This window comes from Adiantum capillus-veneris, chromosome 8 (genome assembly GCF_014529385.1).
Source record: "Adiantum capillus-veneris isolate H3 chromosome 8, ASM1452938v2, whole genome shotgun sequence".
Taxonomy (NCBI): domain Eukaryota; kingdom Viridiplantae; phylum Streptophyta; class Polypodiopsida; order Polypodiales; family Pteridaceae; genus Adiantum; species Adiantum capillus-veneris.
Window position 1 is genome coordinate 146,089,766 of NC_140938.1, and position 20,420 is coordinate 146,110,185.

General features: G+C 45.9%; 1 protein-coding gene and 1 pseudogene across 2 annotated transcripts in view; one reads left to right on the forward strand and one right to left on the reverse strand.

The window, feature by feature from the left end:
• LOC147453124 (isocitrate dehydrogenase [NADP]-like) overlaps window positions 1-20,420 on the forward strand; it is a 96,056-nt gene that overhangs the window by 59,213 nt on the left and 16,423 nt on the right. The window lies entirely within an intron of this gene.
• On the reverse strand, window positions 16,497-17,087 carry LOC147453125 (uncharacterized; annotated as a pseudogene).

The following is a 20,420-nucleotide window of genomic DNA, read 5'->3' on the forward strand; positions in this document are numbered from 1 at the left end:
GAGCTAACTTGAGTTGTTTTGCAGATATGCTGTAATCGCGGACGATTATTCTCTTTCAAGAAGGGGAGATGTAACAAACAGCTGACGTGTCAACCTACTGAAGAACAGAGTTGTTGGCCGAGGGGCCTAAACCCTAGAAGAAGCAGAAGCAACAGAAGAAGTAGCTGTACAACAGATTTCCGAAAATTGCGCTCGCATGATGACGTTGTAGGTTGTATGGAGTTCCGCGTTTTGTGCTAGTTGATGACGTGGCAGGCTGTACGGATTTTCGTAAATTGCGCTGGCAGCTTTTTGGCTTTGCTTTTGGACCAGCTGCTTTTGAGTTTGAAGGCATTTCATTGTAATTGCGTTTTAGGCGAAGGGCCTTTAAATATGAGGTTAGGGCTCATTCTCTGGCATGCTTCCTAGAGAAGGTGCAGAGTCTCGAGTACCGGCTTGTACTGTGTTGATGCAATATAAAGAAATACCGAAAGGGGGGCCAGGTTTGGGGCCAATACTCTCTGGGGTCAAATTCCGCCACTTCGTGTTGCGTGTCGTCTCTCTCTCTCTCTCTCTCTCTCTCTCTCTCTCTCTCTCTCTCTCTCTCTCTCTCTCTCTCAGTTCAATTGTTAATGAAGTGCAAAAAGTCTGTTTAGTTTGTTCTTTTATATTGGCACGTGGTGTCTGTCTTGTGACATCTACCGCCCTACGGGCCGGTTTCAAAGCCACCCCAATACACCACTACTCTGCATGAGGCAGAGACTCCACAATGTGTGACTAAAACTCAGCCCATGCACTCGCATGGTTGGGTGCATAGATGTTCAGGAAGCCCACGAGGCTATCGTGAACCTGTATATCAACCCACTGTGCCCTACCTGGCACAATGATACCTCTGCCCACAATGGCCTGCTGCCATGAGTCCGCAATAGTCATGCATACATCTCCTTGGATGCCTCTAGGCCCAAAAGCAGTTGACCAAAAGGTCTCATAGCGGCCATGCAAAATCTGACCACAACGCCGAATGCGGCTCTCACAAAGATGGTGCTCTTGAAGCATAAGTATGTCACGTGAGGAGCGACCCCTCTGAAGCAGAAATTGAGGTCCACCTAATCCATGTACATTCCATGAGACAATCCTCATGGGTACAGTGGGAAAAGACCGATGCTTCAACAACAACCAATCTTGTTATCTTCGAGGCCGGCTTGGATGGGGAGTAATTCGCATCCAAGTTTACTACCCATCCGAGTGACCTCGAGATAGTCGTGATTGTAGTGATTGTCCAACCCAGGCCCTGGAAGAGCATGCAGTTTGTGGGATTGTATTCTTTGTCTAGGAGTCCTCATGTACATATACATAGCACGGTTACTGTGCGTGTCAACAAAAAAGTGTATTACAATGTCACGTGACACATCCAACCCTATGTGTCCGTGGACAAGCTACAGCATGATCAGGGTTTAGTCAGTCCAGTCAAGTCTAGATTAAAAGTGATCTGGTACTTTTGTGAGTCTATTCGTAGACTGTGCATGCCCAGTCACTTAGTGTAGATGCATATCCTCTGGTTGCACACAGCATGATCATGAGAAATCCCATCAGAATCCATTAGAATCAGTTAGGGGATTTTTTGAGTGCATTTAGCCTATTTTCCCTCTTTTTGACATTTTTCACTTATTATTTTTAAGTGACTTTCCAACAAAAGTAGGTAGGGCAATTTTGCTAAGTTAATATATAAACAAACCCAAGTTAGCACCTTCTGGCAGAAGAGGCAGCAGGAGCTCCCTGCTCAACAAGCACCTTATCAGCAGGAACCATCAAGAACTCATCAAGCACCCCCTCAGCACTCACCAAAGCCTAGCGTTTCCATCACCAGCAAGACCCCATCCTGCCCGGCGTGTTCAGCAGTTCTAGATCGCAGAAGCTTCTCTTGCATCTAGCGTTTCTACTCCCAAGCATTATCGCCAGCATTCCAGTGGCCTAACGTTTTTGGATTCCATTAGCTCAGCGTTTTGGTCAACCTCAGCCATAGCGTTTTTGGATTTCAGCAGCAGTTCCAGATTGCCTAGCGTTTTTGCTAGCAATACCCAGATCTGCCAGCGTTTTGGTTTCCAGCCCATTCCGCAGTAGAAAGCTCAGCGTTTTCAGCATTCCCCACAGTAGCAGATTCAGCCTTAGCCTCATACAGAAGACCCCCATTTTCAGCCCTCGAAAACGCAGCCAAAAGTCATTTTCAGCCACCGAAACAGCCCCGAAATTCAGCAGATAGAAGACCACAGATTTCAGCCCTAAAGTCGTCGTCGTCATCCCCGTCGTCGTCATCGGCATAGTCCCAAGTTGCATCAGTCCATTGCATACACATTGTACCACTTTGTGCAATCAAAAGTAGACCACTCTCGCCGACAAGAGTGGGGCCTTCGGAGGAGGGTTTTACAACGTCTCTGGTGTTGTATCTCTCTTCTCTCTCTATCTCTCAGTCTCATACACTTGCACACAGAGTGTCCATTCACTTTGTTTGTGATCATAGCACTTTCCATTAAGAACGGAAGGCTCTCCCTTCCATAAGAACTAAAAGGAACCTTGAGCATAGTTCGGAGCACTCATCTTGAGCAAAGCGCAACAATCATTCCGTTGCACCTAACATTGGTATTAGAGCTTTGGCAGTGTTCTGTATCTCTCAAGGAAAGAACCACATAATTTTTTTTTGCTTGTTGAGGTCGCACGAACCCAAGTTCGCTTGGGCGTATTGATTTCTAGTCGTGTTTTTTGAAGAGTGATAGGAATCCCAGGAAAGAAGGGCTTGTCCAACGTCCCCTTGTGTCTCTTTTCACTCATTGAGAGCAGACCGTGCACTTAGCGGCCGGCCAATCGACGTGAGGTGGGAAAAAGCAACCTTGGTGTGAGCGCAAGGCCGCCAAGGGGTGCGCCCGCGGAAAAGAGTAGAACTCGGGTGAAGAGAAGATCCTTTTCAAACGCGATTTGCAAGCAAAAGAAAATCTCAAGAACCTCAAGATCCTCAAGAACCCAAGAACCCAAGACCCTCAAGAACCCAAGTTCCTCGTGAACTTAAGAACCAAATATCATAGTGCATGGTCGTCACCCGAAGCGGAATGGATGCTTCGCATACAGGTGATGAGCATGAGAGAGGCGACGAAGAATTTTCACCACCAGGAGACTTTTTTGACCCTCCATCTTCGCCATCTACGCCACAAGTTGTACTAACTCTTAATGAGATGATGGTCAAGTAGATGATGGCCATGATGGACAAACAAGAAGCAAATCGCCTTGCTGGGGACCGCGAGCAAGAAGCAAATCGCCTTGCTAAGGACCGTGAGCGCGACGAAAGATACGCAAGACTTGCCGCACAACAAGAAGACAATCGCCTTGCTTTAGAACGCGAGCGCAACGAACGCAAAGAAAGAAAACAACAAAGAAAGGTGGAAGAGGCGGCAAGAAGCGCGGCCTTGGAGGCCGAGCGTGTAGCTCAAAGATTGGCTTTCGAGACCGAGCGTGAAGCTCAAAGAGTGGCTTTGGAGATCGAGCGTGAAGCTCAAAGAGAGCTACGCACTCAAGAATTGCTTCGACAAGTGCTAGCCTTGAAGACTGAACCACCCAAAGATCGTGGGAGTTCATCAAGTGGCGCAAGCCACGACGCGGATTCCAACCATCCAGTCACATAGAAGTTGACCTTCAGTAAGTATGATGGTAAGAAGGATGCTACGGTTATTCATTCTTGGTTGCATCAGTTTAATGCTTATTTTGCGACAACTAAGAAGACAGGAAATAGCAAAGTTTTGACGGTAGCTATGTACCTTGCCGGTGATGCCATCAATTGGTACCACTCATGGCAAGAGGCACAACTAGCCGTGCACCTAGAGGAAGCCGACGAATTCACGCCCCTTTCCTTCAATTGGGCTGATTTCGAAGACAAGCTCAAGGCGCAGTTTATGCCACCTCAGTACCTCGCACGATTAAAGGATGATTGGCGCTCTCTCGAGCAAAATGGTATGCCAGTCATGTCTTTTTCTAATCGTATTTTGCAGCTAGGCACTCAATTACAAAAATCGGATGATGAGCGCAAAGAGGCTTTTCTCTTTGGATTGGACGAGTATATCAAGTACGATGTCGAGGTTCTCGATCCAATCGATCTCAACAAGGCGGTAGCGATTGCTCTCGCACAGGAGATGAAGCACAACATGGGAAAGCCCAAGGAGAACAAGACTTCCACAAGTACCTTGCAAACTTCTCAGAACCCTCAGAATGGTAAGAATGGTAACTCTTCTAACCATTCTTCTAGCAGTCTCTCAGAAAATAATTCTGCCAATGAATCTAAAGGTAAGGCTAACACAATTGCTAAACCTAAGCTTGCTCCAGATGAAAAGGTAGCACAAGGAATTGTAGGAGGATACATCACGTCGGAAGAGCAAAGCACTTATTCTAAGGAAGGTCGTTGCTTTCATTGTCACATTAAGGGTCACATAAAAAGAACATGTCCTAAGCTTGAATCGAATGAATCTAAAGAATCCACAGAACCCACCTCCTCTGTCAATGTAATGAATGATAACACGAGTGTGCCCCACGTTTCTCGTGACCCTCCCATTGATGATTCTCTCATTAAATGTTATGGTCGTACGTCGGGGCAACGTTTTGACATATTGTTTGACCTAGGTAGTATGCATGATGTGATCAGTCCCTCTCTTGTTGAGAGAGCCCGCCTCGAAGTTAGTCCGAGATCTCCTATCGAGGTCTCTGGCTTTCGTCCCGATATGGACGCTCTCATCACGGAGGAGTGCCTTGATGTGTTGTTTGGAATTCAACAAGCTGCCTTCACTAGAAGATTTGTTGTTTCTCCTCTCTCAAGATGTGATATGATTTTGGGCATTCGATGGTTTCGTGAGAATGACGCTCTCATGAATTTTGCGGCTAACATTAACTCTCAATGCCAACAGTGATTCTCCTATTGTCATTCATGGAGAGGACATTGTTTATTCTCCATCTCTCATTGCTAATATGCAGGACAAGATTGAAAGGATTCAAGAAAAGGAGACTCTCTCAATCTCTTTTTCTCCATAGCATGACACACAGAATTTGCATGATTATGAGAAGCATGATAATTTGATTGACAATGATAAGCATGATGATTTGGATGATAAAGACAAGCATGATGATTTTCATGATCAAGATGTGATTTCTCACAAGCATGATAAGTTGCATGAAGAAGATGTGATTGTTCACAAGGATGATGTGTTAGTGGATGCTTTTTCTAGCGAAGCTAACCTCGTTGCAGATTCGATCAATCACGAAGAAGCGATCTTGGCTCTCGAGCTTCGGTCTCAAGAACCCTCACAAGAAGTATTATGTGTTCGCATGATTGATACGCACGCATTGTTCGAGTGTTTCATTCGTGATCGTTTCCTATATTTTAGTCAGTGTCGTTATGTGATCCCTTTTCCTAGGCATGACATATTGTATGTTGAGCACATTTCTCTCATGGATGAGCACGAATGCATGCGGATTTTTCATGAAAAGCTGAAAAGTATGCATTCAAGGAAGTCACATTCCATGTCTCTTCCTTGGCATGACACATTCGTAGAACAAGCACAAAAAGTCTGAGCACCAAGCATGGGCATTTCCATTGTGTTCTACCATAGTTGATTGCTTTAGATCAAAAGAATGGTAAGATTCGATCTCATTGTTTGCGTGTATGTGATGAACGGTTTGACACTCCGTCTATTTGTTCATCTACATTGCATGCACAGTCTTTGAGAAAGACAAGAATTTTTCCACTCACTTTACATGGAATGGATATGTTCATGGTTTTGTGTTGGAAGTGGTTTCAGGAATTTTCAGCCATGGAGATTCTTGAAGATCGAAGAAGCAGGTCTCTAGACGAAGTTGAAGCAAGGAAGGAGATTTAGAAGATTTTGTTTCGCTTTCGGCGCGGCCCAAAGAAGCAAGCGTTGCAGATCTTTATGAAGTTCAAGTACCGCACGACCCACACATCAGAATGGGCCGGCGAAGAGTCCCTTCCAGAATTCCGGATGCTATTGGCGATCTCTCTCGACGCCATACAGTTCGGTACCAGTACCTCACTTTGAAAAGGAGGGGATGTCACGTGACACATCCAACCCTATGTGTCCGTGGACAAGCTACAACATGATTAGGGTTCAGTCAGTCCAGTCAAGTCTAGATTAGAAGTGATCTGGCACTTTTGTGAGTCTATTCATAGACCGTGCATGCCCAGTCACTTAGTGTAGATGCATATCCTCTGGTTGCACACAACATGATCATCAGAAATCCCATCAGAATGCATTAGAATCAGTTACGGGATTTTTTCAGTGTATTTAGCCTATTTTTTCTATTTTTGACATTTTTCACTTATTATTTTTAAGTGACTTTCCAACAAAAGTAGGTAGGGCAATTTTGCTAAGTTAACATATAAGCAAACCCAAGTTAGCACTTTCGGCAGAAGAGGCAGCAGGAGCTCCCCACTCAACAGGCACCTTCTCAGCAGGAACCATCAAGAACTCATCAAGCACCCCCTTAGCACTCACCAAAGCCTAGCGTTTCCATCACCAGCAAGACCCCATTCTGCCCTGGTGTTTTCAACAGTTCCAGATCGCAGAAGCTTCTCTTGCATCTAGCATTTCTACTCCCAAGCATCATCGTCGGCATTCCAGTGGCCTAGCGTTTTTGTATTCCATTAGCTCAGCGTTTTGATCAACCTCAGCCATAGCGTTTTTGGATTTCAGCAGCAGTTCGAGATTGCCTAGCGTTTTTGCTAGCAATACCCAGATTTGCCAGCGTTTTGGTTTCCAGCCCATTCCGTAGCAGAAAGCTCAGCGTTTTCAGCATTCCCCCCAGTAGCAGATTCAGCCTTAGCCTCATACAGAAGACCCCCATTTTTAGCCCTCGCAAACGCAGCCAAAACAGTCATTTTCAGCCACCGAAACAGCCCCGAAATTCAGCAGATAGAAGACCACAGATTTCAGCCCTAAAGTCGTCGTCGTCGTCGTCATCGGCATAGTCCCAAATTGCATCAGTCCATTGCATACCCATTGTACCACTTTGTGCAATCAAAAGTAGACCACTCTGGCCGACGAGATTGGGGCCTTCGGAGGAGGGTTTTACAACGTCTTGTGTGTCGTATCTCTCTTCTCTCTCTATCTCTCAGTCTCATACACTTGGACGCACAGTGTCCATTCACTTTGTTTGTGATCATAGCACTTTCCATTAAGAACGGAAGGCTCTTCCTTCCATAAGAACTAAAAGGAACCTTGAGCATAGTTCGGAGCACTCATCTTGAGCAAAGCGCAACAACCATTCCGCTGCACCTAACCCAAGTCTCCCTGTGTGGTGAGAGAACTTGAGAGCATGCACCTGAAGCCAGTCCATCATTGAATCCAAAGGCCTCTTTGTCTGATCCATGCCACATAATGGGAAGGAAAAACCAACCGTTGTGTCCAAGGTTTCTGCCCCTTTAGCTGTTAGAAACAGTACGTGGACTCTGAAGCAAGCCGCCTCAAGGTCGGGATAAGAATCATTGAGGAATCGTGTGAAGTCGTAATAAGCGAACAAGTCCCATCGGCGGCGGATGTCGAAACTGGTCAGTCTATGAGGGACTGCTGCAAAGGGTGACATCACCAACAAGACCGTCCGTAGGAATGGCTCTCCTCTTGACCGGGCAACTCATGGCAAAAGCACTGCCAAGAGACCTCCTAGTTGCCGAGGAAGGTCTTGTTCCCTTGGCCGGCTGTGAGGTAGGAGAGGGAGTAAGCAACGGAGCAAGGGGGCTAGGGGGTGGGATGGGAGGGACGGTAACCGGGGGATGGGAGGAGGTGGTGGTGATCGAGGTGAGGGGTAGGGACGGTAGGTGGAGCGGGAGGAGGAGGGGCTCTCGGAGGCGAAGCTAAGGTGGAAGGGGCATCCGTGAGATCGTCCTGTTGTAAGGGGTCGAAACGGTTCTCTGTGTGAACCCACTGCTACTGTCCTAGTGCAATCCGATCACTAGGGGCACCGAACTAGTGTGGAGGGCCCTGGCGACGTCGACCACGAGCCTGCTGCCATCCCTCCTCCACCTAGGCACTAGTCTCGAAGGAGGAACCCGCCTGTGGTTCGTGTGTCTATGCTTGCTGAGCTTGACTGGCCTTAGTAAGCTTGGTGTGTGTCGTGGGTCGGGGCTTCCTCCGTGGACAGTCTTTTGCAAGATGGCCTATTTGTCGACAAATGAAGCACTTATTCGGGAGGCCCGAGTACTCCACATTTTGATGGAGAAAACCACCACTCACCGGAGGTAGTAAAACAACCTTCGGGAGGGTATGGGTGTCTCGAACTAGAACGTGTATTGTAAGCATTCTTGCTGCCTTGGCAACGATAGAAGTTGTTGTGCGAGGTGTCTCCAAGACAGTCCCAATCTTGGAGCCTATCATGGAAAGTAGCGGGAGGTGCTCTCTCCTCAGGCTACAGAAGCAGATTGAAAGGAGTAGGTCTGCCTCCTCGACAAGAACATTGGTAGCCGGATCGAAGCCATGGCAACACTGTTGAAAATGAGCTATGGCTGCTCGGATGACCCAGGGGCTCATCGCAATGACCTTTGATTCCATCTCGGATGTCTCAAACTCAATCTGATAATAGCTGCGCATGAGAAGCTGAACATCAATGATCTTTCCTACCTCTACTAAAAGGCCGGCCTGGGGGAGATTACGCACTCCCCTCTGTTAGGTGGGGTGCCGATGATCTTGTAGATGACGAAGGTGGCCCCACCTCTGCTGCAAGGCTCGCTTGCGTTGTTGGCAAGAGAGCAAGTCAGATGGTGGGCTCTACAGAGTCGGGCGAGGGGGCCTCGTTAGAGTCCCTCTGGGGTGGAGCATGAGCCTTCATCTGTGTCCGCTGCTGTGAAGAGGAGTCGTCGAATGAAGACGAAACTTTTGAGAGAGCACCGGAGAGCAATGTCATAGGAATGTCACTGGCGAGCCAAGTCACAACAAAGTCTCTCAAGGGGGAGGGGGGAGGGTTGGGGGGGCGGGGGGCGCGGGGGTGAGAGTGCCGGGCAGTGGAGAGGGCGGGTGGGAGGGCAGCGAGAGGGTGGGGAGGCAGCGGAGGGGAGAGCAGGGTGAACTGCGTGTAGGAAAGGGAGGGGACGGGCAATGGAGAAAGCGGGAGAGCAAGGAAACGGGTGGGCGAGCAGAGGGGTGCGGCGCGAAGGAGGAGGGAGGGGGTAGCTCAAAGGGAGGGAGAAAGGGCAGAGGGAGGGGGGAGTTGTGGGGTAGGAGAAATGAAACGTTATATTAAACATCTTCAAAAGGCGAAAATGGCCTATGAGACCAAACCGATACAATCTTGGTGGATCGAATACAATGCGTAGGTACAAAATAACAATGAAGTAAAGTGAAAAACTACAATCATCATCATTATCATCACCATCAATGCCCGAGGATGCCCGGCATTGGGCGTTGTCCGAGAAAGTATTGCATTGATCATTGAAGAGCATCGTCAATGTCCGCCTCTGCAAATAGTTGTACTGGATGTCTCCCATGTCATGCTAGAATAGTCCTGATCGTTTGATGGAGCCTCCGTCGATGTCGTGGTCGCCCTCGTAGACGTGGGCATCTAGCTCTCCGAGCTCAATGGCGCTATCAACTAATATACCTCTGGTATAGGTGGGCTGTGAAGTGTGCTATGAAGCTTACTCATCTGTGTTGAGCGCAGGGAGTGTGTGAGAGCAGGAGGAGATGGGCACACACTGCAGGAAGTAGGATGCGCAGCAGATTGAAAGCGAGAGAGAGAGAGAGAGAGAGAGCTCAAGCGTAAGAAACCCACGATTCTACTTTTTGAGGGTTCTTTGTTTTATTTAAGTACACTTATAAGTTGTCCGCCCAAAGTGGCCGGACACTTAATAAAAAATGTGTGTACTCACTTATAAGTGAGTTTTAAGTATAAGTATGTGTACACTATACAAGAAAGGGGGCCACAGGGGGCCTTTACCCCCAACAACCTCCCACTTAAAGGCCCAATGTGGTACCTTTAAGCAACTCCCACTAAGCGTATGCAATGCTCATGTTGAGACTTTGCAAGACTTTTAGTGAGGACATCTGCAAGGTTGTCTTGTGTTTTGATCTTTGTCAATGAGACAAGACCATCATCCAAGACTTGTATAAAGTGGTACCGCACATCTATGTGTTTGGTACGAGCATGAAACATGGCATTCTTAGCCAGGCATACAGCACTCTGACTATCACAACCAAGCACTGGAGCATGTGCAGGAAGACCAAAATCCCTGACCAACCTGCCAAGCCATATGGCTTCCTTAGAAGCCTCTGTGGCTGAAATATATTCAGCCTCTGTAGTGCTCAGTGCGACAATCTTTTGCAACCTTGAACACCAAGAAATAGCACCTCCAGCAAGTGTGAAGACATACCCACTGGTAGATTTCCTAGTGTCAAGATCACCTGCCATGTCCGAATCACAATAACCCCGCAGCGCAAGTGTACTCCCACCATAGCATATACATATGTCTTGTGTACCTTTCAAACATCTAAAGATGCATTTCACTGCCTCCCAGTGTGGTTTGCCAGGGTTGGACATAAACCGGCTAACAACTCCCATTGCATGAGCAATGTATGGACGTGTAGCAACCATGGCATACATCAAAGAACCACAGGCGGATGCATAAGGAATCCCTTTCATGACTTGTTTGGCAGCATCATCTTTTGGGCAATCAAGCTTGCTAAGCTTTGTGTGTGGCGGTAAAGGCACATCAAGAGGCTTAGCATCAGCCATATGAAAACGTTCAAGTACCTACTTGATGTACTTGTCCTGTGAGAGAAACAACAATCGCTTCTTTCTATCTCGCTTAATGCGCATGCCCAAAATATTTTCAGTTGCACCCAAATCCTTCATAGAAAAGGCTGAATTCAGCTTTTTCTTCAATGCATCTAATGTCTCTCTATGCTTTCCTGCAAGTAGCATATCATCCACATAAAGGACTAACACAATAAGTCTTCCATCCTCAGCCTTTTTAGTGTAAAGACAGTGATCTGCATGACTGCGTTTGAACCCATGGTTGAGCATAAAAGTATCAAACTTCTTGTACCACTGTCTAGGGGATTGTTTCAACCCATACAAGCTACATTTCAATTTGCATACCAAATGCTCTTTCCCTGGAATGACAAAGCCCTCAGGATGCTTCATATACAGCTCCTCATCCAAGTCACCATGTATGAAAGCAGTGATCATATCCATTTGATCCAGCTCCAAATCCAAGATAGCACATAAAGAAAACAGCACACGGAGAGTGGACATCTTCACCACAGGTGAAAAAATCTCCTGGAAATCAATGCCTTCCTTCTGTGCATAACCCTTAGCAACTAGACGTGCGTTGTACTTGGGTTTGTTATCAACACATTTGACCTTATAAACCCACTTGTTAGGAATAGCTTTCCTTCCTTTGGGCAAAGGCACAAGCTCCCATGTATTATTTGCATACAATGATTGCATCTCAGATTTCATAGCAAGCTCCCACTTACTCTTATCTTCACATGACTGGGCCTCTTTGTATGTAAGAGGCTCTCCCAACAAGACACAATCCAAAGAGGGCTGAAACCTCTGTGGTTGTCTTCTTACATGTGTAGACTGCCTCACCCAATGATCTACATTAACCGGCAAGGGTTCTACATCATGCGGAACATTAACCCCATCAATTAGAGACTGATTTTCAGCATTTATATACCCTGCTGTAATTGATTTTCAGCATGCTGATTTTGACCCTCGGGCTGAATTTCAGCATCCCCTTGCTGTCCATTATCATCTGGCTCAACGATAACACGCTGACCCTCATGACCAGCATCAAAAGGAGCTGAATTTTCACTAGAAAATGGTTGTGAAAGTGACTGATCATGCTGAAATTTCACCTTTTTCTTATCAAAGTCACTGGATGTGGCATTTTTCAGCAGCTTAGGTTCATTAAATACCACATCCCGGCTGCGAATTACCTTATGTGACCCCGGAATCCAAACTCTATATCTCATTTCACCTTCATCTCCATAACCAAGAAGATGCCTTTCAAGGATTTCATATCGAGTTTGGTCCTCAAGTCAAGAGGCACATATACATAGCATTCACAACCAAAGACTTTCAAGTGGTTATATGAAGCCGGTTTGCCAGACCAAACCTCTTCAGGGATGCCACCATCAAGTGCACAGTGTGGAGATCAGTTGCATATATGCACCGCGGTTTTAAGTGTCTCTCCCCAAAACAATTGCGAGAGATTAGCTGTAGACAGCATGCACCAAATCTTCTCACATAACGTGCGATTCATACGCTCAGCCACACCATTTGAAGATGGATTATAAGGAGCAGTGGGCTCCCTTTTAATCCCATTCTCATCACAAAAAACATTAAAATCTTTAGAAACATACTCCCCCCCATTATCTGTACGTATGCTTTTAAGTTTCAAACCCTTTTGAGTACAAACAAAGGCATAAAACTTTTTAAAAGCATTTAAAACCTCACTCTTGTCCTTGAGCAAATAAACCCATAGTTTACGTGAACAATCATCAATGAAAGACACAAAGTAACGAGAACCACCATGAGTTTTTATTGGCATTGTGCATACACGAGAATGTACAAGATCCAAAATACTAACCTTTTTAGAGGCTCCATGAGAGTAAGAAGCTTTTACATGCTTCCCAAGTACACAATCATCACAAAAATCAAGTTTAGAGCTTTTTACATCAATCCTACCAAGGGAGGAAAGAGTCTGCAGTCCCTTATGACTCATATGTCCAAGATGCCTATGCCAAAGCTCCATGTGTGATTGCACTTCTGCAATTTCAACAAAACGACAAGGTAATGCCTTGCAATGCAGATAGTATAAAGTACCCTTCTTACTGCCTCTAGTCACAAGCATAGATCCCTTTTGGATTTTCCACATGCCACCACCAAATGTAGTGAAGAAGCCTGTGCTATCCAACTGCCCAACTGAAAGCAAACTCTTCTTGATACCAGGCACATATCTAACATCATGAAGAGTGAGTTCCTGGCCATTATCAAGTGCCAGGTGTATGGTGCCAACTCCCTCAATGTCACAAGCATAGTTATTGCTCAAATACACTTTTCCAAGGTTTCCTGCAGTGTATGAGGCAAAATACTCCAAAGAAGGAGTTACATGAAAAGAGGCACCACTGTCAACAATCCAAGATTGTGACAGGCCATCATGAGTAGAAAGCAAAGCATCTATCACATCATGCTTAGTGATATGCGTATCCTCAACAGTCATGACATGTGGATTTAAAGATCCAACATAAAGATCACTAGTGTCTTCATTTTCATCAATCTCTTTAATGACAACACTAGAGATCACATTTGCCTTTTCACGCTCACTTTCCTTAGGGGTAGAGCTGCCCTCTTTGTCATTTTTCTTGCCTTTTGCATTCATTTGCTTCTTGCGCTCCTGCTCTTTCTTAAAATACCTGCAATCGGGCTTTTTATGCCCCTTTCTTCCGCATTGATAGCAAGTGATGTCTTGCTGTTTTTCCTTGCTTTTGCTACGATTTCTTTGCTTATTTGCAACATTTTGCCTTTTTTCATTGCATCCACGTACATTATAGGCTGATCCATTGCCACTCCCACTTGACTTGCGTCTAATCTCCTCATTGAGGATAGAACCACGCACACCATCATAGGTCAAGTTGGAGTTGTTACTCAAAGAAACAACCAATGCTTCCCAAGACTCTAGCAGTGTCATAAGTAGAAAGATAGCCTTGAGCTTATCATCCTCAAAAGCCTGCAAACCTGAATCACTCAACTGACTCAAAATGCCACCAAAGGCATTCAAGTGATCAGAGACAGATTTGGACTCATCAAGCTCTAAGCTTACAAGCTTCCTCATGAGATGGACCTGATTTACAGGAGTCGTATTCTCATAAGTAGCTTTAAGCTTATCCCACACAGCCATAGCTGTGTCAAGTCCCTTGATGTCAACAAGGATATCATCAGTCACAGCCATCTTGATGTAAGTAATGGCTTTCCTGTTAAGCTTAGTCCAATCTGTATCTGACATACCCTCTGGCTTACTTGCAAACAATGCATCATCGCACTCTTTCAAGAAAAGAATGCCTTGTATGCGATCCTTCCACAAATCAAAACCTGTACCATCAAACCTACGGATCTCAAAGAGGCTCTTAGAGTCCGAGGATGACGAAGTGTCAGCCATAATGAGGCAAAACAAAAACTGATAATTTTCAGCCAAGAAGTACAATCACTGTACCGCAAAAGCAAATGCAAATATACACTGTAAAAGTGTCTGCAAGAGCAAATATAATGCTGTAATTTACTTCAAAAGTAAAATTTTCAGCAGATGACATATTGAGCATATCAAACTCAACGCATAGAACAACCTCACATCAAGTATACATCACCAAATGCATTTGCAATGACCCCAATGTTGTACATGCCACAGTTTCACCACATACAGTACATTTGGCAATACACATGAGAGGTGAAAGTTGCTCAAATAATTGAATAAACACCTGTAGGCTCCACAAGCCTCAATCTCTCTGCTCAAATTGACCACAAATGTAAGTACATAAGTGAAATTTTGCCAAATTTTTCAAAATTCAGCAAAAACCCCAAATTCTCACTGCTCAATTCTCCACTGTAGCTTTGCCAACTGCACCTGTAAGGAGTAAACTTGGTAGTTTTTGCTGAAATTAGCAAAAGCCCCAAGTTTTGTCGCGAATAATTGCTGAAATTTGACAAATTTCAGCAAAGTGGTAGAAAACCCCAATTCCAAACGTGAAATTGGGTTTCCAAAGTGCCCTGTGACAACCTGTAAACCTGTTTTTGTTGTTTTTACACCTGAATATGCAGAAAATGGCCTGTTTTTAGCCAAAACCAGTCCAAAAACACCTGTTTTGGACCTGTAATTCCCTGTTTTCAACGTGTAAGCAACGGTGGTCGACGTACCGTACTTGGAGAAGAGAGAGAAAGCTGCTGCGCTGCTGTTTCTAGAGAGAGAAAATCTGCGCAGGAGAGAAACTCCTTCCTACGCGCGAGAGATTCGCCCAAGGCACGTAGCCTTGCTCTGATACCAGTTTGTTGAAGGAGTGTGTGAGAGCAGGAGGAGATGGGCACACACTGCAGGAAGTAGGATGCGCAGCAGATAGAGAGAGAGAGAGAGAGAGAGAGAGAGAGAGAGAGAGAGAGAGAGAGAGAGAGTGTAAGAAACCCACGATTCTACTTTTTGAGGGTTCTTTGTTTTATTTAAGTACACTTATAAGTTGTCCGCCCAAAGTGGCCGGACACTTAATAAAAAATGTGTGCTCACTTATAAATGAGTTTTAAGTAGAAGTATGTGTACACTATACAAGAAAGGGGGCCATAGGGGGCCTTTACCCCCAACAATCTGACTGCCGAGTCCCTGCTCTAAAGAAGTCAGTGATGTCCCTCTGTGAATGTCTCCACTGCTTTATCTCCTCAAGAGACTCTCCTCGTGTCTGCACAGCTCTAGCAAAAACAACACAAGGCATCTCTGATCGTGATATCTCATGACTCTAGCCAACGGTCCAAAGCCCTCTCTGAATAGACAATGAAATCCGCCTCGTAGTCATAGTATACCGGACAATGACAAATGTGATGTAACTGTGTCTTTGGCTCTATATGACACAACTGGCAAATCCTAGCCTTTGGTGGTACTCTCCTAAATGTGCCAATCTCCATCTCTAACTGATGCAATGATGTGTGCATCTGACCATTAGCACATTGTATCCCATGGGATAAACGAGTGCCCATGTAGGCCGGTTTGATCAGAGATCCATCCTCTGGTAGCTGGAAAAAATACTCTCTATAGAAAGCCATCTTCGTGCCTAACTTGTGTGTCAGTTTTATCCATGTGCTCTTGGTATCTAGCTGAATCAGATCATGACGTGTGCGAGATAGAGAGGATGCATCCGAGGAGTACTGGAACGGAGGTAGTCTATCCATGCTGAAACCATGTGATTGAAACCATGATGTCATCTGCCCATACCAACATGTTGTATCCCCCTGTAGCGCTAGCCGTTGGGATGACTCAAGGTCTAGTCAAGCATATTTGTCTCTGGGGAGGTCCCATAACTATGCATGAAGGACATTGATCTAGTAAGTGCTTGGACCACGAGAGGGGGGGCAACTAGCTCGGCTCGAATAATCTCTTGTGGCACTGAGGCCTTAGCCCGAATCATTTATTTTTTTTTTGAGAGAGAGAGAGAGAGAGAGAGAGAGAGAGAGAGAGAGAGAGAGAGAGAGAGAGAGAGAGAGAGAGAGAGAGAGAGAGAGAGAGAGAGAGAGAGAGAGAGAGAGATGAAATGAAATGAAATGTTATATTAACGTCTTCAAAAGGCCAAAATGACCTATGAGACCAATCTGTCGCAAAATAGTCAATTTAATACCATGTCTGGGTACAAAAGGAAGAACTAGAACAAAGATACTACTACTAGAATCCATCCTCATTTGCACTCTAGATGTCGAGAGATTATGGCTCGAATCCTCTGCTATAGTCTCTGTCGATGTTGTGTATCCCCTCTCCTCAATCGTGGCCGTCTGGATCTCTGTAGCTCCAGTGCCCGGTCGATGAGAGTGCCGGTAGTGGTCGAATGAGTGTGGGCCGAGCTCTGCAGTTATGGCTGCTCCTCTGGCTGTCCCATATCTAGTGAAAAGAAATCTGTAATCTGTCTCTGGGGTTGTCTCTCTCTATCTCTCCCCAGTAAAGTGTCTCTATATTTGTGTAACTCAAATAGATATAGCCCAAGACATCTTTGATCCTCATAACTCATGACCCTAGAGAAAGGACCGAAACCCTCTTTGAATAAGCTGTGGAAATGGCCCCGTATCTGATAGTTTACTGTGCAATGACATATGTAATGTAGCTGTGTCTCTGGCTCTAGCTGGCATAGGCGGCATATCCTGCTCTCTGCTGGTATCCCTCTGAATCTATGAGTCTCAATCTCCAACTGATGTGAGAATGTGCATATCTGACCAATGGCACACCGCAAACCTTGAGACATATGTCTGTCCATGTAGTTGGGTTGAATCACAAACCCATCTCCTGTGAGGTGGAGAAGATACTCTATATAGAAAGCCATCTTCGTGCCCAACTCCTGTGGCGGCTCTATCCATGTCCTCTTGGTATCCAACTGGATCAGGTCGTGACGAATGAGGCTAGTAATCTCCACCCGTGTAACAGACATCGAGGGTGCCTGAAGAGAGTACTGGGAAGGGGGCAGCCTATCCATGGTGAAGCCATTCGTCTGGAACCATGATGTCATCTATGCATACCAGCATGAAGTGTCCCCCTAAAGAGCTAATTGTCTGGAAGACTCAAGGGCCAGTCTAGCGTATCTATCTCTAGTAGTATCCCACAAGCTGTGCACAAAGGACACTGATCTGGTAAGAGCCTCAATCTCCAGAGGAGGGGCAGCTAGCTCTGCTCGAATGATAGTGTGGGGTACGGAGGCCTTGGCTTTGATCAGTCGAGAGATCATAGATACCAAGGGCCTATTCATACGTCTCCAACCATCCTGACCTATAGAACGTCCCCATATCTGCACCCCATACAACATAGTTGAGGCTACTAAAGTATCATAGAGCCATAACGTTGTTCGAGGTCCTTGGAATTGAACCTGCGAACACATCCTCTCCAAGCCTCCCAAGGCCGCAAAAGCTCTAGTCAGTCTAGTCTTTGCTGCTCCCCAAAGAAAACCACGGCCCAATGAAGACAACCTCAAGGTAAGTGTATGCATCTATATACTCTACAATCTCCTCACCATATGTGAAAGTCGGTGCTGATCTCTTGATCCATTGTAGTGTGGTTTTAAACACCATAACCTTGGTTTTACCAAGATTTACAGACAATCCACTATCCTCTGCAAAACTGTGAATGCATCCACATGTCGATTCGTACCCTCTGGTGTGTCAGACATCAACACAATATCATCATCATATAACAACAATGGGATCCACGTCCCTGCCAGGTGGGCACCTCTATCACCCTCTCTGTCAATGTAATCAAACATCAACATACATACCAAATAGAGTAGGAGACAATGGGCAACCCTGTTTCACCCCAATGGTGGAGTGAACTAAATTAGATATCCCCTCCAGGGTGCGTACATGTCTCATCATTGATCTGTATAGAGCCATCATCCCCCAAATTAACACTATGGCCACCCCTATCTCGTGCAGTTTGCACATCAATCGAGCTCTTGGTACCATGCCAAATACTTTGCGGAAATCCACAAAGCTACAATAAATCCGTCTCCCATGTGACCTGCCCTCCTCAATAATGTCTCTAAGTGTCAGAATATGATCAAGAGTAGAGAAACCCCTCCTGAAACCGGCCTTGCCCTTTGCCCGTAAGTGCTCATCCTCTGCCCAATTACTCAATTGCTGGTCAAGAATGGATGCATACAACCGTGCCAATGTGTGCCCAACCATGATAGTACGGTAATTCCCAGGCTCGTAGGATCACCTGCCTTGAAGATAGGCATATCTCTAGCATGTATAAAGTGCTCTTCTACTAGACCATCATGATCATATGCCCTACTGGTCCTCATCCTGTCAATGGCTCTCTTTACTATCTCAGTGGTAAAGAAGGTGCTGGTAGGTGGACATCGCTCTGTAGGATTTGGAAGGGGGTCATGTCCAAGAACCGTATATAACGATGACGCATACTAACCCCACACATCAAGGGAAGTAATCACTGGGGGAGGGGAGTGCTCATGAAAGAATCGCCATGCCTCTCCTTGAGTCTCTACTCAAGAACAATTGATACAAGTCTCGCTCCATCTGGGCCAAGTAAGCTCGTTTCTTTTGTCGCACAAGGCGCTGGGAAAAAATCCGAGAGTGTGTGTAAGCGATGACTCCTAAAAGGAGATCCCTCTGAAGTTGGGCTGTCATCTCTCTGCACTCCTCATCATACCAACTATTTTGGGGCATGCTCGCAGAATGCCGCCTCCGACCCAGCTGAGTGTGTGGGTATTCCTCTGATGCTGCACCATGCAGTGTCTCAGTTAGCAAAGTGGTGCACTTCTCCACTAAGAGGCCAGGACCAGCTGTGCATAGATGGCTATAGATCTCCTTTATATAAACCGAGTCAGTCTCTGGTGTAAATGTGTAACGGGTATGTGACCTACCTCCTTATGTCTGGGTTGTACTATACTGAAATGAAACGGACAATGTCAAAAGAGCATGATCCACTGCTACGCCCACTTGTTTGGCTCCCACTATGAAATCCTGAATACATGGAATAAAGCTCGGCTGTGCCATAACATAGTCCAGTGTACTAGCCCCATGTATGTGTGGAAACCATGTAAACCGGCTACACAGGGAAATCGCTATAAGCCATTAAGTATGGCTAACCCATGTGTAGTCGTCATCTCTGGGAGGTATCTCCGTTTGCTCTCTGTCATGTGAGTGTCATGTGAGCATCTGTCAAGCCCCAACTCACCCACATCCAGCTCTCTAAGCATCTCATCTGAAGTGTCGTAGAAGACTGCCTGAGAGTTGCCCGTTTGGGCATTGAAGGCCCCTAGGAGGAGGATATCACCATCCCTAGAAAACTCCTATATATCATCTAGTATAGAGAAAGGCGACTGTCCTCTGGATGCAGCATATACTGACATATTGGGGGGGAAGTAACATATGGCAATGTGCAGAAATCGGCCTGTGTCAGCTCTCAGCCTCACCCACATGTATCTAGCATGATCATCTCTCCGTACAATATGTAGTAGTGGTTGTAACTCCTTCCTAAATAGCACTGCTGCATTCTTGAACCTCTACTCCCATGCTCAAATCTCGCGATTGTCCTGTGGGCTCTCTCCCATGTGTATCCCACCACATGTGGCATAAGTTGTCCAAGGGCCTAATGAGTCTTTGAGAAAAAAAAAACAATGTCCATGTCTCTAAAACTGTCCTCAAAGGCACCAATGTCCAACTTCATAGATCCATTACAATTCCAAGTAGCCATCTTCAGTGTGGTCCCATAGGTCTCACACCGTCATGTAGAGCGCCGCTCTACAATCACCACCCGACCGTCTCTGTAAAAGGCCATCGTTCCCTTCTTCCTTGCCGCCGCAATCTCTGGCATTACCTCTCTCATATGCGCAAGCTGTGAGAGAGTGAGATCATCACCGAGGAAAATACGTGTCTTCTTGGGAGTAAGCATCTTTTTCAAGAATTCCTTCTTCTCTTCCAAGGAGGGGAAGCGTAGTATGAGAGCTCTCCCTTTTGAAGATTCTCCCGGGCCATCACTCTTCTTGCCCACCCTCCATGCCTTTCTGTGTGAAGGCTAGTCCACCCCCATTAAATTATGGACGTGAGGCTTGTGACGTCTTTTTCCACATTGTTTATGTCCTTTAGGCCGGTTACCCTCACATGTAGAGCCCGCATCCTCCTTTGTTCCTCTTCAAGGGTCATGT